This window comes from Ovis canadensis, chromosome 15 (genome assembly GCF_042477335.2).
Source record: "Ovis canadensis isolate MfBH-ARS-UI-01 breed Bighorn chromosome 15, ARS-UI_OviCan_v2, whole genome shotgun sequence".
NCBI classification, from domain to species: domain Eukaryota; kingdom Metazoa; phylum Chordata; class Mammalia; order Artiodactyla; family Bovidae; genus Ovis; species Ovis canadensis.
In genome coordinates, this window is record NC_091259.1 from 48,190,806 (window position 1) to 48,206,330 (window position 15,525).

The 15,525-nt window shown below is 44.9% G+C and overlaps 1 protein-coding gene across 1 annotated transcript in view; it reads right to left on the bottom strand.

The window, feature by feature from the left end:
- Positions 1 to 15,525, bottom strand: part of PARVA (parvin alpha) — a 167,173-nt gene that overhangs the window by 85,636 nt on the left and 66,012 nt on the right. The window lies entirely within an intron of this gene.

Consider the following 15,525-nt stretch of genomic DNA (forward strand, 5'->3'; position numbering starts at 1 on the left):
AGACTCAAGGTCATAAGCATCTCTTTAAGCACAGCAAACTATGGGTATAGCTGGGAGACCTAAAGCTGCCCCAGACGCAGCATGAGGGCCATGCTGTGCTTTCAAGTCTTGTCTCAGATATGGGGAACCCATCCTTTCAGGAAAGATAACCTAAACCCACGGTTAGGTAATACAGATGGGAACGTATCTACATAGACATTTCCAGGCACAAACTTACCATCTTAGACATGCATTAAGGCCAAGAAGAAAATGTTCTTGTATTTGAACATTTGCCACCATGGCCCATTGGGTTTGTTGGCTAGAGGGCTTTAGGCAAAGGCCTGGCCAGGGGTGAGGGGTGGCCTGTGCGTCTGTTTCACTCCCAGATGAAGCTGGGAGGTGGTCCAGTACTGGCACTGGCCCAGTAGACTCCGCAGATGCTGGGACAAGTTCATTTGCACCTTAGTAGAATACTGCGGAGACTCAGGACAAGTTCCCAAGATGCTAACTTGTGAGGCATTGGTGGGGACGCCCACCACTCTGATCAGTCCTCCAGGACCCTGTGTCCAAATCACTCTGTCCCAGGGGTGGGGAGAGACTTAACAAAGAGACAAAGATGGCTTCACTGAGAGTCAGTCCTGGGGAAAATCCCCAGGCTGGAAGGAGATGTCATAGCCAATTAAGCAGAGGACTTTTACTTCCTATTCTATCTGACCGCAAAGACCAAAGTATGGATTGTGGTGGAGACAGCGCTGTGGGGGGCCCGAGGACGCTCAAAGGCCCAGGAGCAGCGGATACCTGGAAATGCTACGGGTGCATTTTCCAAGGCAACATGCTTTGTGCACCCAAATGAAGGGGAGAGGGGTCAGGATCAAGTAACTGATCCAGACCCTCCCTCCCCTCTACCCCTCTCTAGCAGGCTGACCAGGTGATGACTGAGTTTGCCACTGTTGTTGTTTAGGGGATGAGGAGGCAGGAGGCTATCTGGGGTAGTTTCCTCTAAGGTCCTAGTGACCACCTAAAAACCCTGGAAGGAGAAAAATCCTGGGATGTAATTACTATGCTATCCACAATCATCTGTAAACAGAGCCAGCTCATAAACATCAGCTTTATGATTATCATCCAAGAAACACTATGGTTCTTTAAATAGCGTACACCTAAAAGGCATAAAGTATGCGACTCAACTAACATTTTTTGATTGATTATCATGTGGCTCGCATTAAGTCGACCTTGCATGCCCTATCTCAGTTAATCTATGGGATGTAGAATTTATGACAGCGAATTTGTGTCATACCTGCTGCCTAACGCATCAGAGTATGTAAAAGAGAAGTCCAGAAATAGCACTGCAGGACTGGACTAAAAGGTTTTGATTCACAGCAAAGGAAATTTAATCAAAGCATGTAATGTCAATTACTGTCATTCATAATCACATTAGACCTCCCCAGAAATAATACAGATATAAAAGTCTAGAGTTACCTGCATGTTTGATGTAAACAGGATAAAATTATCTAAGTTCTGAAAATGTCCAGATATCAGAAAGAAAAAGAAGTATCTCTACCTAGCATCATGTGGCATCAAATTTCATTACGCAGGGACTTGATATCCAGCCACAAGAAAGTCCATCCCTCATCTGAGAGTGGGTTGTAAAAACGTCCAAAGGTGCCTGACAATCTTGGGTTTAACATGGTCATGATTTTTAGCTCCTATAAACAATGAGACGCTCCTGCTTGTTTTGACAAGGCCCAGGAGAGGCCAGACAGCGAATACTCTTAGCCCGTCCCCAACACTCTTTGGACACTATATGGTGATAAGGAGCAGACCCTTTCACGGGGCAGCTTTGAAGTCCAGTGGAGGGAAAGAATCAGAGGAAAGCTCCAGGGCAGAAAAAACATGGCACGACTGCCAAGCCACAGCGAGGTCTCAGCAGGTCCATCTATGGGCATCCAACACACTGCCATTTCATTCCCTCGCCCCTTAATCACTTAGAGAGTGCACACCACTGCCAGAACTCAAGCTGAATACAGAGGCCACTCGGGGAGCAGGACAGCAGTAAGATCCTCGCATTCTTAGGATTACAGTGCAGTGGGGGAGAGGGACACTAAGTTTAAAAACATACACGTTCATAAAAACAAGGCAAGTTCCTACATTACTATATGTAAAATAGACAGCCAATGGGAATTTGCTGTATGTCTCAGGGAACTCAAACAGGGGCTCTGTATCAACCTAGAGGGGTGGGGTGGGGAGGGAGATGGGAGGGAGGTTCAAAGGGGAGAGGATATACGTATACCTATGGCTGATTCATGTTGAGGTTTGAAAGAAAACAACAAAATCCTGTAAAGCAATTATCTTTCAATTAAAAAATTAATAAATTAAAAAAAAAAAGGCAAGTTCAACTGAGACCTAGGTTCTGCAAACCTTAAATGGGTATTCTAAGACTTCTATTGCCAGAGGTCCTGGCAAAGATGAAACAAAATATACAAAGCCCTTGGCTTGATGAAAATTAATAAAAAGTCCACTGCTACTAGTACCACTATTCTTACCATTAGTGAGGGTCTTCACCAGACACTGGCTGTGTGACCTTAGGTAAGCTAATTTTCTCATGTTTCAGGCCCCCCATCTGTATAATGGGATAACAATCATTCCTAACAAAAAAAGATTAAATGAGCTAATACGTAGAAACTGTTTGGAACAATGCCTGGCACATAGTAAAAGTTTGATAAATGTTAGTTGTTAGTGGTGATTATTATTTTGCCAGAATCTAAGACATCACGTCAGCTCATAACAGGCTTACAATCTAGACCAGGGTTTCTCAACAGAGCCACTATTGATGTTTTGGACTGGATCAGTCTTTGTAATGGGGGGCTGTCCTGTGCAATGTAGGGCGTTTTGTAGTAGCCTGGCCTTCTATCCACTAATGCCAAGAGCATCCACCCCCACCATCATGACAATCAAAGATGTCTCCAGACATTGCCTAATGTCCCCTGAGAGGAAAAGTCGCCCCCATTAAAAAAAAAAAAACACACACAACACTGGTCTAGCTGGAAAGTATAACGCACCGAGAGGAAGGGAGATGATACAGAGTTGGAGTCTGTGGTCAAGAGGAGAAGAGAAACAGTAAGTCCACGAGGGAACCCTTCAACAGAAAGTGAGGGAAGACTGCTTCAAGAGGGGCCGCAATGGTGCTTCATGACCATCTTGAACCCACATCCCTCTTGCTAAACAGAAAATTCACTTTAGTGAGATTTCAGATTTAGAAATGAATTAAGCATCATGACTAAGCCCCAATTAAAGCAACCATAATACACTGAATATAATTTTCCATTACCTACAGTTAGTTTCCTCCTCTCACCAAAATCCTGACAGAGCTTCTTGGCTAAATGTTACCCACACAGATTTAGATAAGCTGGGGAGAGAACAAAGAGAAAGGAGCAGGGAAAGGGAAACTTCTGGGGCACCCTCGGAAAACTCTGGAGCAATTTCCACTGACATCTGTGGAGACTAGCCCAAAGTTTAACCAAGTGGCAGCAAGTGAGTCCACTTTCAAGAGGAACAGGGTTTGGTCCACACTGGCTCCCAGATGCCGCATCCCATCCCATCCTCATGACTCGGACCAACTGACTCGCATCTGTGGGACTCAGTCCTGCCTCAGTTTCCAGGATTCCATCTTGATCTGAGACTGTCCTGGGCTCAAGAGCATCACCATCTGACCCCAAAACAGAGCTTCTTCTAGTACTAGAGAGAGTTCATTATCCAGTCTGTTATCAAAGTTCTTATTGTTGACCTTCTGCCTTAGTCCCTGTTGATGAATCCTGGTCCAAGAACCCCTCCCCAGTGTCTGAGGCTAAATGTGTCCCAAGACTGCTGCTGCTGCTGCTAAGTCGCTTCAGTCGTGTCTGACTCTGTGCGACCCCAGAGACGGCAGCCCACCAGGCTCCCCTGTCCCTGGGATTCTCCAGGCAAGAACACTGGAGTGGGTTGCCATTTCCTTCTCCATCTGCTTTTCTGCACATCTGAGCATCACTCCCCCAAGTTCCTGCTGCTGTGCTCCATCTACCCACTGGGACATCCCACTACTTTGTGTTAGACACTTCTTTGTTGCTGTTGGTTTTGGGGAATGGTGATCAGAGATTACTGTATCCCATGCTGGACAGACTGCATCTTCATGTTAGCATGTGGACCAATACTGTGCTCAGAGAGTGCAATCCTATCCCTGAGAAGAGTCACATCCATATCCCATCTCTCTGCCTTCTTCCTTCTGTTGTTTGTAGCTGGCCATGCTGCACTATGGCCGAGAGAGATCGTATTCCCGGTGTTTGGTTATCTCTGTTGTGTGGCAGGTGAATCAGACTGTCACTCTCTACATATGACTCCATTATCATACAGTGTATATATATTGTAAACCAAATACCTCCTGTATGCAAGATAATCTATGGGAGAGAAGGGGAAGAGAACTAATGCTTATGGAAGGTTTATTTTGTACCATACATTCATTTATGTTCATTACAAGATTATTTAATTTTAACTCACAACCACTCCAAGAGGTAGATACCATCATTAACAGTTTCAGTGTGAGGAGGAGAGGCAATGAGGCATCAGTTAGGTTAACACTGGTCCAGCTGACTTCAAAACTTATGCTCATTTCCTTGACAACCAGGAGTAGTCTTTTTGATGGATAACTGGAGCTCTATGGGGTTTCTATCCTTTCTTCTGCCTTTTATAAATTTTCATAGTATATATATGGCATCTACTTTCAGGGCTAGCGGCCAAACTCAGAGCACTCACACAAACTTTCCTCAGCCTCCTCTCCTATGCTTTTTCTGCTATGAGAATTCAGGTTTCAAGTGCTTTCCTCAAGGTCACACAGAAAATGAAAGGTGGGATTTCCACAAACACTCTCAAGGGGTCTGCATATACAAGAACTTGTTACATGTTTATGGGAGTCACTGTCTCAGTGAGCAAGGTACCAGAGGACCCTGGGTTTCCCAGAGGAAGTCTATGCACCCAAGCAGACTGGGATGCTACCTGCAGGGCTTGGGGTTCAGCCGTGTGCCCCAGTCCCTCTCTCCCTGCTGCCAGAGATCAAGGAGTTGGCTAGACACTGGCCGCTGGTTCACAGGAGGAACACAGGGGTTGGCATTTGTAAGTTTCACATTTGCACAATGAACTCCCCACCCTTATTTTTAACAGATTAGCATTTAAGGTTTTAAAAATACCACAAAAACATACACTAGAGATTGAATTGTCTTTTTCCTGCGGTGGAGGATAGTAACTAGACTGACCTTTACATGGATGGACCTGAAGTGACTTCATGGTTGAGTTTAAATGGCTATGTCCAAGGATTTGCGTACCACATACACGGAGCCTCATCACCTACTAGAACCAGGTGCATCGGTATTCATGGATCACAATCAAGAGGGAGAGAAGAGAGACGGGGAACAGAGGGTTCCACAGTCGAGGAGTACAGCATTAAATAGGAAATGGCCAGCCCTCCTGTGGGCTTCCCTGGTGGCTCAGTGGTAAAGAATCTGCCTGCCAATGCAGTCGAAAAGGTCTTGATCCCCTGGGTCATGAAGATCCCCTGGAGAAGGAAATGGCAACCCACTCTAGTATTCTTGCCTGGAGAATCCCACGGACAGTGGAGCCTGGCAAACTACAGTCCACGGGGTTGCAAAAGAGTCAGGCATGACCGACCGACTGAACACCACCACCACCCCTACTGTATGGAGATACATTTGAAGAAGTAACCAGCATCACCCTTGACACTCAGTCTACAAACCAACAGGAGTCAGAGCCTTATTCTTACTTTACTCATTATTTTTATGGTGAACAGGCTACATTTAGAATATCTAAAATCAGCAATAACGAATAACGAGCCAGAAACCACAGAATACACTTTTACCTTAGAAAACTGATGAACTGCACAGTTTAGACTCTTATCTGATCCTTATAATTGGACAAAACTAGCTTTCACATGACCACATCATTATTGCCAGAGTGTATTGCCAGAGTTTCATTGTACTTTTTCAAAACTTAACATTTTAAAATATACCTTCTCTCATGTTCACAAAGTGAATATATTTGATATTTTAATAATATAATACTTGTTCTAGACTATTATATTTCAGTTATCACACAATTGTTGGTAAATTGGGTTGTCTTAGGTAAAAGTGTGTGTGTGTGTGTGTGTGTGCATACATACAGTTAACCCTTGAACAACACGGGGATTAGATGTATCCATCCTCTCCTTAGTCAAAAATAGTCAAAAATCAAATATAACTTTATAGTCAGCCCTCAATACTTGAAGTTCTGCATTTAAGAATTCAACCAACTGCAGGTCATATAATACTGCGATACATATCTTTTGAAAAAAAAAAATCTTTGTGAGTAAACCCATGCAGTTCAAACCTATGTTGTATCAAGGGTGTGTATATATAATATACAATATAGTATATATACTTTTTTCTAACAATACTTTTAATTTAATAATAATAGTTTTTCTAATAATTTTCTTGGGATATATTTCCAAAAGTAGAATTGCTGAGCCAGTCAGGGATTGCTTTCGTGTCCTGATATATTTTACATATCTCCATACTGTCCTCTAGGAAGGGGAAAAGAAAAAGAAATAGTAATGCCTTCTGCAATGTGCATGTTCCTACAAAGCTCTGCTCAAGTTATGTTTTATAGCTTTTGTTTACCTTTCGTAGTATACATAGGTGTGAACTGGTGAGTCGCAGTTGCTTTAACTTGAACATATTAAATTGCCTCCCTGGGATTTGTTTACAGTGAATGTCTCTCTTGTGTGAATTATCTACTCATATCCTTTGACCATCTGTCCAGTGAAGTCTTGATTGTGCCCTTTAAGATTTATATGAAATTCTCCAAAGTGTCTGGATGGCGAGTTTTAGCTGTTATGTTTATTGTAACTACTTCCCCAATCAGTTGCTTCTCCTTTTACCTTTGCTGGTTTTCTTTGTACAGAAAAAAGAAAAAAAGGTGATTTTTTAAAATGTAATTGAACCCATCAAACTTATCATTGATAATTTCTTCAATTGCTTCGATAGTCAGAAAATTGTCTTTTCTCAACAATTGGGATAAGTATACCATGAAAAAAAATTAGCTTTTTTAACCATCTGGCATTTGTTGTGGTATAGGGATACAGTGACCATATTTTCTGAATCAAAAATTGGAACATGCGATCTGACAAGTGCCAGTATTCTTACGGGCAAAATGGGACAGAATATTTGAAACTGAGACTGCCTTGGAAAATTGAGGACACATGGCCTCCGTATGGATGGAGCAAGCTGTTATTTTAAAGGTACAGCGCCAGACACTCTTTTCTCAGCTCCTGTCGACTCCAAGCAACAGAGATTTTCAGTCTGAGGCTCACCTCACATGAATCCTGAGCCCTGCCTTTCTTGGAGACATAGGCTATCTGGTAGGGCCAGTTCCCTCAGAAGGGAGGGTCGAGAATTAGTTATGTTGCGAAAGCCTACAGCTGGTCCCTCAAGATCCATTTTCCCCCTACCCTCTCCTGCCCGAGAGTGGCTGTGTTAGTGGGCAAGCTTGCCCTCTGCCTCTAATTAAGTAGACCAACGGGAAGTAGCCCAGGAAGGCCAGGAGAGAGAGGAGCTTGGGTTATTTCCCGATTCTCTTGCTATGGAGGCACCATCACCAAAGGTCATAGGCTCTGGCTGTTGGGTGGCCCTCTGTGCACCATTTTTTATTTTTATTTTTTTAAATCTCTGGAATTCAGTAACCACTCAGGCCCAGGAGTGATCACAGCTTCCCATGGTTACTCACCCCAGGATGGAGTATACTTAGCTCACTTCTTTTACATAAACTTGAGTATGTAGGGACCTTAACTTCGACGCCCAATGTCCAGGCTGCCTCGGTGCAACATCAAACTCAGTTAGTTTTCCCCAGACTCCATCACAATGCTCCGTTTCTATCTTGAAGCACAGCCCTCCCCGAGTCCACGGCCTTCTTGACCACTCTGTCAGCCCCTTACTTGGAGGACAGGACCCCTCACCTCTACCCACTGACTACAGGACTGCTCCATCCAAGGCCACCAGGCACTACAATCCAACTGTTCATATGATCTTGAAATCCTAAATTTCCTGTCTTACTTCTACCCTATCCCAGCTGCTTTCTCTTCCCCCAGTCCAGGGTTAGGGGTTCAGAAGGCCCAGGTCCACCTATGTGGCAACAGTCAGCGGCTTCTTCCTTCACCCAGACAGTCAGACTAATACCTTTAAGACACACTGGGCCAGTGCCCTTACACATAAAAACTGGATGAGTCATTGCAAGCACACAGTGATAATCATCTGAGCTGCCTGTTCCTGGTCCCCCACATGTTTTTTAGTGGGGGCTCACCTCTTCTTTGCCCTTGAACTTTGCCTCATGGTGTTGCCTGGAGGACCCTGCAATGCCTCCTTTGTCTACTGACCTATGTCTCACCCACAGCTGTTCCCACTGACAATGTGGATTCCACTTCTGCCAAGTCTATACCATTTGGGGGCAACACTGACATGCCCCCACTCCATGGAGAAACCATGAGCAGACAGAAGTCAGGGTAGAAAATTCAAAACACACAGTGCTGGAAGTGACTATCTCTAGGTTCAGCTCAACAAGCCCCCACTGAGCCAGGCTCAGGATCTATAAACCAAGCTGAAAAGGACGAGGCAAACAGGAATGAGATCTGAAGACAGGAAACGTGGGGCACAGACAACAAGCAAGTGGTGATCCACATATACGAGAAGATCTGGGAAGGCTCTGGAGGAGAAGCTGGGCTCAAGCTAGAACTCAAAGGTGGAGGAAAGGAAGAAAGTATGGAAGCAAGGTCTTAGGGACAGAAATCAGCATCTTAGGGATAGAAATCAGCAGCAACGGTCACTGTATGAAATCACTATTGCTGAAGGCATGGAGAAGGAAGTCAAAAATTATGCCACAGCTGCTTCCATTCCATCCAAGTATCTGCGTGCACCCATCTGATACTCAGTGTGCTGCACCTCTGACTCCCCTGGGTCTGGAACAGGGTTGAAAAAGAGCAGGCATCATAAACTCTTGCTGAATAAAAAAATGAATCAATACACTTGACTCTGTTATTGCCAAAAGCCCAGAGTTCAGCTTTCTATCTTTGAATCCTACATCTGCAGGGGGAAGGAGTTACCCAAGAGAAAAAACAGTTTGTGACAGATGCTTTTAAAAACTTAAGTCAACAAGAAACGTGAAACACCTGGAGAGTTCCCCACTGGCTATGGAAACAACCTCTATTTCATTTAGGGGCCATGGAAGCCCTCTGCCTTCTACCCTCATGAAGCTTCAGGTTCTTATCCCCTCGGGTCTTCAGACTCACGCTTGGCATCTGGTTCCTCAGGGAACCTGGCGGGTCGCTTACAAGAGCTCCGCTCTTGGGCTGAACTCCTGGAGCTCGACCTGGATTTCTGTCTAGGGCCTGAAGCTTCTATGCTGCACAGTGGCAGCCCCCTTCTCCCTTTTAAAAGCGGCTTCAAGCTTCCAGTGTTAGATTTATTGGCCTTGAAAACACAAAGCCTCTCCCTGCATTTCCCATTCCTGTCTTGGGCTCCATGGAATGGGAACCTAGGGACTAGGCTGGATGGGACTAGGTGGGAACTTCAATGTCTTCCTATTAATAATGCTCATATAATAGAACCACTTACATTTGCTTAATGGTTTACAAAGCTTACAGATACATCTTCTTTAATTCTGAAACAATCCTGCTAACTAGGCATCATGATCTCTAACTGACACTGAGGCTCAAAATTGCCAGGTTCCCCAGCAGTGGCACCAGGTACTACCCAAGATCTAGGATTCCTTATCTTCATTCATAGCTGCTGCCTCCTTAGCTCCTGATTCACTCCAGAGAGCTGATGACCTCCTGTCTCCATGCTGCTGAGTCGGTCCATGCATTAAAGAAGGGTCGGACTAGGCTACGAGGGGTGAAGATCCATCACTCATCTCACAATCCTGCAAACTGCCACCAATGTGCCACAAAGTATGCTTTCTTTCTCAAATCCCCAGTTTACTCAGTTTTGATGCTCAGCTCTGACTATTCGTTTTTTGAAGCTAGGCAGTGAAGTGGACAGCAATTCCGTATCTCCGATTTCCTGCAGCGTCTGGAAAGTTGTGTTAGGCCGGGTAAATGAAGAGCTAAAAGCAGCAGGAGGAAAAATCATAAAAAATGTAGCCGTTTTGTTTTAGTCTGCCTCTCTCTGCAGATTTGGTTGGTGACCTCTCTCTGAGTCACGAAAGGCTTTAAAATTTGCCCTGACTTACATCTGCAGGAAACAGAGTTTACTTCTTGCATTTTTCAATCCCAAACCATAGTTTATTCCTTTCTATGTGGAATTTCTTGATAATACCTCAAGATGAAAATATACATACATAATACTTTTCGGCTGCATGGTGTGCTTTAACCAAAACCGCTCGTTTCGACAAGAGCCGGCAGGCTTTAAGCCAATTACCCCCAATGTATTCTGTAAGCTTTAGCTGGGCGGTCCTCTCCTCATCAATTAAGTCATGGGAAAAGGCTCAGGATCACCAATGATCTCATTCGGAGAGCAATCTGCAAGGAAAAGCATTAAAAAAAGAAAAAAAAGTTTTCTACCCAAGAGTTTAGAGGCAAGGGTCTATTTTCATTATTTTTGGCATCCGAAGTATGGCAGATGGTCTAATCTTTCACATCTCTATATACTGAACTCCATTCCAGAGGAAAAAGAAAGAACCACAATTTAGCAGAGGTCAAGAAGACAAAGTTTATAACTGTACACTCACCTCCCCCACTTCACTGGGCTGCCAGGCCTCTGTGGATTATGGCCATTGCTCTTCAGTTGCAAATAAAAGATTCCCCCTTCTACCAGCCCTCCAAGCTAACGAATTAAAGGAGCTTAGAAAAATGAATACTGTGATAGTCAGAATCCTAAAGTTGGTCCTCAAGATTTCCTATCCTAAAGCTAGGACTGTGACTATATCATGCCCTGATAATGTTAGGTTAAAAGGCAAAAGGGATTTTGCAGATATGATTAAGGTTACTGGTTAGTTGGTTTTAAGTTAATCAACAGAAGATCAACTGGGTGAGCCTAATGTAATCATATGAGTGCTTTAAAAGCAGAGTTTTCTCCTGCTAGTAACAGAAGAGGAATTCAGAGAGCTTTGTGGGAAGGATTCGACGTGTGGGAGGGATTCGATACGTGGGAAGCTCTCCCTTGCTGATGAGTTGGGGGGTCACACGTCAAGAAGCTGAGAGTGGCCTCTGCAGGCTATGTGCAATTCCTGCCAAAAGCTAGAGAGGAAATAGAGACCTCAGTCCGACAACTGCAAGGAACTGAAGACTGCCAACAAGCTGAATGAGCTTGGAAGCGAAATCTTCCCCAGGGTCTCCAGATAAGAGGCCAGTCCTGCCAATTCCTTGATTTCAGTCTGAGACCCTGAGCAGAGAACCCAGCCCACCCAGACTTCTGACCTATAGAACTGTGAGATAATAAATGGGTGTTGCTTTAAGCTGTTGAATTTGCGACAGTTCATGATGTAGTCAGAGAAAACTAATACAGATGCCCAGACAAGTCTATGGACAAAACAAATACAGAAGCCAATACAAATATCATTAGGCCACGACGTGAGAGAGAATCCCCTGGCCATGAAACCTTCTCTGACACCTGGACTCTTTCTCCCTTTAGCTTTTCTTTTGATCTTGACCAACTTCCCAGGCTTACATGTGATGAACATGGCTGTCAACCCAAGCCTGACCGACTCCATGGGGCCACACCTATCTCCAACCAAGAAAGTCACTGTGTTCTCAGTTCAGATTCTGAGAGAGAAGCTGGTCATCCCATTTATCTGGCAAATATGAATGGAGAGCAATCAATGTTGTAAGAATTGTTCCAGGTACTATGGGGATACAACAACAGACAAGATACACTCCTGCTCAAGGGAGTTTCAGGCCTCCTGAAGGGGAGACACAATGAAAAGGCAGGCAAACACATTCGTTAGGCCAGCAAAGGCAGGCTGTAAGGAAACACAGAGCAGGGCGATGGGATACAGGGACACCAGAAGTGTCCTTTTTAAATTGTGGGCATGGGCCTGCAGAGAGGGGAGCATTTTAACATATTTGGGTGATGTGAAGGAGTCAGAAATGCAAACACAAAGCGGAAAGAACATTCAGGAAGAGGAAACAGAAAGTGAAAGGCTTTTGAGTGGAAACGTCCTGTGAAGGGAACAAGGCAGCCAGTGGAGCTGGAGCACAGAAAGCAAAGGGAGGACACCAGGAGAGAGGCGGGAGAGGTGGCCTGGCCCAGCTCAAGCAGAGTGGAGAGGCCGCGGTAGAGAATTTGCAAAAGCGGCAGAGTTGACTGCAAGGGAGTGACATGGATTGGCTGAGATCCAACAAGGTTTAAAATAGAGTCTCCCAGACCTCTGTCCCCTGGGTTAGGGGTCTTTAGGCTCCACAGTGCCTACCTTAGCCCCATTCTCTCACAATCTTCCTCCAAACTGGATAAGCCAACCCTTAACCCCGAACTGCCTCTTCTGTCCCCTTTCTTCCCATTCTGGTCCAAGTTTTCCTGGAATTGACCCAATGAACACTTAGTGAGCACGAGCCTCATGACATTATGCAAGGCAGGAGGGATTCAAGCCCTTGGGTCACAACCTGATATGCTACTGATTAGCTGCCTTAATTCAGGCAAATAACTCAATCTCCTGAGCTGCTTCTATGACACAGAGACAAAAATACCTACCATGAAAGGATGTTCAGGGGTTAGCGTTATTAAGCAAAGTTTGTAACACAAAGCTGGACACAAAATAGGCCCTTGGTGAGTACTGATTGAATAAACAAATAAATGAGGGACAGGGTTGAAGCATATCTGATGACTGGGTATTGAAACTGTGATGAATGCTTCAACAGAAGTACGAGGTTAGAGAGTGAATGGGAAGCAGAGACCATGCTGCTGCCTCTCTGTCTGCCTCCCCAGCACATTCCCTACACAGGCTGCCCGACTCCACTTCTGTGCATCAGCCTCGGTGTCCTCCCCACACATCGTCCTCAGAATAGATGAATGGCCTCCTCCTTCCCAAAGGAGTTTTGGTACCAAGCATGGCCTTGACATCCTTTCTTTTATACCCCAACATGTCATCATCTCTATATCCACTCTCTAAGTCGGCTGTCTAAATTCAATTTAATTCTTGTGAACAAATCTTCAGGGAACACCTACCACGTGCAGGGTAATGTGCACATAGAGATGAGAAGGCTTCAGTATCCATGCAGAGCTCACATTTTAGCAGGGAGACCACCAAGATGGCCAGTCCACCTGGCCCCACAACAGTAGCTATGGGAATATGTCCATGAGGACTTCCCTGCTGGTCCATGGCTGAAACTCTGCACTCCCACCACCGGAGGCCCGAGTTCAGTCCCTGGTCAGGAAACTAGATCCCATATGCTGCAATTAAGAGTTCACAAGCCACAGCTAAGGTCAAAGATCCTGCGTGCTACAACTAAGATCCGGCACAGCCAAATAAGAAAGAAAGAAAGAAGTATGTCCATGGGACAGCAGCAACCTGAGGGCTGATTGACCTCTGGTGAGGCCTGACCGACCTCTGGTGAGGCCTGGGAGTTTTCAGGGAGGTTGGGAAGAGAAGGTTTCTCAGAGGAAGGGACCCAGGAGTTGAGCTTCAAGAATGGATAGGATCTTGCCTGGTAGAGGAGAGTAGAAGATACCCTTCCTATAGCTCACCTCTTCCTTCCCAGGGATGCTATACCTTTTTTTTTTTTTTAATGAATTTTTATTGGGGTATAGTTGATTTGGGCTTCCCCGATAATTCAGTTGGTAAAGAATACGCCTGCAGTGCAGGAGACCCTGGTTTGATTCCTGGGTCAGGAAGATCCCTTGGAGAAGGATAGGCAAAGGTCCGTCTAGTCAAAGCTATGGTTTTTCCAGTAGTCATGCATGGATGTGAGAGTTGGACTATAAAGAAAGCTGAGCATGGAGGAACTGATGTTTTTGAACTGTGGTGTTGGAGAAAACTCTTGAGAGTCCCTTGGACTGCAAGGAGATCCAACTGGTCCATCCTAAAGGAAATCAGTCCTGAATATTCATTGGAAGGACTGATGCTGAAGCTGAATACTCCAATACTTTGGCCACCTGATGTGAAGAACTGACTCACTGGAAAAGACCCTGATGCTGGGAATGATTGAAGGCAGGAGGAGAAGGGGATGACAGAGCATGGGTTGGTTGGATGGCATCACCGATGCGAAGGATATGAGTTTGAGTAGGCTCCGGGAGTTGGTGATGGACAGGGAGGCCTGGCGTGCTGCAGTCCATGGGGTCGGAAAGAGTCAGACACGACTGAGCGACTGAACAGAACTGAACTGATAGTTGATTTACAATGCTGTGTTAGCTTCTGCTCTACAGCACACCAAATCAGTTACACATACATCCACTCTTTTTCAGATTCTATTCCCACACAGGTCATTACGGAGTACTGAGTAGAGCTCCTTGTGCTATACAGCAGGTCCTTATTAGTTATCTATTTTAATATATGGTAGTGTGTACATATCAGTCTCACTCTTCCAATTTATTCCGCCCCCACCCCGTATCTTTCTTATTCCTTTAGCAGAGTGCTTCTCAAGCAATCTGAAGAAAAGCACCAGCTTTTAAAAATTTCCAAATCATTGTAGACTGGTATTTTGCAATATATGACCAAATTAAATTACTAGAAAATGTTGAAATAACAGAATAGACAAAATGCATGCACATCGATCATGTGCTCTGGCGGTACAGTGAGTCAAACTGCTGTAAAAGTTTCTCCCCTGGGACTTCCCGGGGGCTCAACGGTAAGGAATCCTCCAGCCAAGGCAGGGGACACAAGTTTGACCCCTGGTCTGGGACTGTGCCTCAGAGCACCTAGGTTGGTGCGCCACAACTTCTAAGCCCACAAACTTCTACTGAAGCCTGTGTGCCTCAAACCTTCTTCCACAGGAAGAGAAGCCACTGCAACGAGAAGCCCATGCAATACAATTAGAGAGGAGCCCCTGCTCTCTGCAACTGGAGAAAGCCCAGGTGCGGCAATGCGGACCCAGTACAGACAAAAACAACACAGAAAGAAATCTTTAAAAAAAGTTTCTCCTCTGGTGGCGATGGTGGCACAAGAATGTAGATGTACTTAATACCACTGAACTGTGCACTTTAAAAATGGCTAAAATGGTAAGATTTCTGTTATGCATATTTTGCTTCCCCAGTGGCTCAGAGATAAAGAACCCGCCTGCAATGCGGGAGCCACAGGAGACGCGGGTTAAACCCCTGTGTTGGGAAGACCCCGTGGAGGAGGAAATGGCAACCCACTCCAGATTTCTGTTATGTATATTTTACCACACACACAAGTTTCTCCTTCATTTTCATAATACCCCTGGTCAAAGTTTTAGAAAAGTCAAAGTTACTTTTAAGTCATTTTGTGCTTTCATCTCTGTGATATTGTGATTTACAATAAGAAACATATATTTGGTCTTCATTCTCATTTCTGGTACATAGCTCCTAA